General features: G+C 37.4%; 1 pseudogene; it reads left to right on the top strand.

The window, feature by feature from the left end:
- The window catches only part of LOC137975651 (integrase/recombinase xerD homolog), a 3,241-nt pseudogene extending 3,160 nt beyond the window's left edge, over nucleotides 1-81 (top strand).
- Nucleotides 82-2,500: the final 2,419 nt, after the last annotated feature.

The raw sequence follows: 2,500 nt of genomic DNA, 5'->3' as shown, positions 1-2,500 counted from the left end.
CCAGGTTTCCCGTTCTCTTTGATAAGGGTTATGTGGGTTTTTCCTGGCCCCCCTGACACTACTCGTTTGATGTAATTTAGTTATTAATAAAGTTTGCCTGGTACTTGGAGCAGGCCTTATCCTCCAAGATTATATGGTCTTCTTGCATTATTATTTAGCGTAGAATTCAACTTGCAATTGGTTGAAAATTGTGCTAAGGCAGGGAGTACATTTTCATCAATTCTTCCCTCACAATATTGAAAAAAACCAAAGTCACACATGGGTAAAACAGTAATTCGTTAAAATTAACACCCATTGTTGAAGAAAGTTGAATAATATTATCTCTCGTAAAAGTTTAACATGTAATACACTCTTATTGTCACCTTCAATGCACGGAAGACAAACAAAACAAAGCAAAAATTAGACTTTGGTTTTTAACTCAGCCAAAAATGAAACAGAATTAATTGATCCGATCGATTTATTCACGTTCTTCTGACGCTATAAGTTACCGCGATCCACGTTTATTCGGAAAATGTGATGTTTTTATGTAAAGGTTATTACTTTGATCTTAAAATCACTGTCACCTGAAACATGTCTTGAGGCCATAAAACCTTTCTAATTTTTCTTCAAGTAAAACGGTGAGTTTTAATGACCCTTGCTTATTAAAGTTACTCAGTGGTCACCTTGCCTGCAAACAATTCTAATAGAATGTAATTTGCTTTCCTTTCATGGGCTCGTGTCATACTAATAATAATAACACAATAAAGAAAGAATTTATATTTATTGACCAGTTCTAAAACATTTGTTAATTTTCCACGATCAGAAACGCAGAAATGAATCAGGCCGTCACTTCCCTTACTGCAGAATCAGGAAAAGCCAAAATGATAACCCATTAAACAAAAAACAAAACAGAACAAAATAAAACAAAAATGTGTTTCCGAGCATAACAAAACTGTAAAAACCACCTGGACAAAAAAGTTAAACTATATTGATGTTTTTCTCGAAATTTCTTTATATTTTTCCTTTACCTAATTAGAGAATTTGCACAAGTAATTCAGTGAGCACGGCCTCACTTCATTTACCCGATTACCGAGAAGCTTTGGTTAGAAGCCAATGAGAACTAGTTTAGTTCTAAATTGCGATTAAGTATAGTGAAGTTATAAGCGACTTTTAAAACTAAATTATAGCACAGGTTCCCCTTCCAAGCCTAGGGGGCCTCAAGGTTGTAACTTTTGCAAGTATTAAAATTGAGAGTCTGCCACTTTTCTTGATTACAGAAAGAAAACGAGAGAAACAAGGTTTGCACAAGGGATCTTTCCAAGCTCCTCTGGCTTTAAATGATCCATTGGCTTTCACCCCACCGGCCCTGGATATTGATTACGTTTTCATGAAAAACTGAAATGCTCCTTTCTTTCTTTCTTGAAGCGTAATTCGTCAACAACGCCAGTGAATCCAATTTTCTTCTTGAAGAACATAATGACTTTCCTTAAAAGCAATATTTTCTATTCCATTATTCAATTAACATAATTTGTTAGGTGACAATGCGGCCATCCGCCTTTTATATATATATATAAAAAATTCCCTTATTCCGTTTATGATGCTAACCCAGCTTGAGAACTGGAAAACCTCAAACGACTTCTGCTGAAAATGTTATAAATTATCCATAAGAAAGGCAACGCCGGTCTGTCGTTAACAATTAGGCTCTCCAAATTTTAACGAGATCGTGGTGTTCTATATTGAAAAGCCAGTTAGATTAAATCAAGCTCGTGATCCCAGATTGAGGCGGATGAACAAATTGTTTTCATGGTTGAAGCAAGCTTTGCCAGTTTTTCAAAGTGTGCGTCATCTGTATCGTGAATTCAAATACTCGCGGTAGATCGGCCCCGAATGAACTGAAAGTTCTCTTCGTTTGTATTCACACTTTTCTGGCACTCGCCACACTCTTTGGTAACTATATTGTCATAAGAGCGTACCTGAAATTTCCAAATCTACGGACAGCATCAAATAGCATCTTAGTAAGCTTGGAACTTGTGGATCTCTTAATGGTGTCTGTCTTCATTTTGCAAGTGGTAAAGAGCGTTTTGGAGAAACCTCCCCGTCAATTGAGCATCGGCAAGTCGATACTAATTTTTTGTCTCAATGCCAACATCATTCTCCATCTCGCGTTGATTAGCGTGGAACGCGTGATCGCGGTCAAGTTTGCGTTGAGGTACCACGCTATCGTGACTATTCGTCCAGCGCTTTTCGCCTTCATTGGATGTTGGCGATTTTGTTGAAGATTGTTTTTCCTCAACCTTTGAAGGTAGATGGAAAGCAAACGTTTCGTGAATTTCTCGGAGGATTGACTACTTGCCTTTTTCCTTTTTCGCCGACGCGAAAAAGATTTCTTCCGGAATTCAAGTTCCGTCATCGTTTACCTAACCTTCTTAGTTGCAGCTCTGTTGTTTCTGCCAATAAGCACAGTTGTGATTTCCTATGGTTACATCTTCAACGTTGCTTGCAAACAGCAGAGACGAGTTCA

Source organism: Montipora foliosa, chromosome 11 (genome assembly GCF_036669935.1).
Source record: "Montipora foliosa isolate CH-2021 chromosome 11, ASM3666993v2, whole genome shotgun sequence".
Classification (NCBI taxonomy): Eukaryota; Metazoa; Cnidaria; class Anthozoa; order Scleractinia; family Acroporidae; genus Montipora; species Montipora foliosa.
Note: the sequence above shows the minus strand (reverse complement) of the source record. Positions and strands in the feature narration are given on the sequence as shown.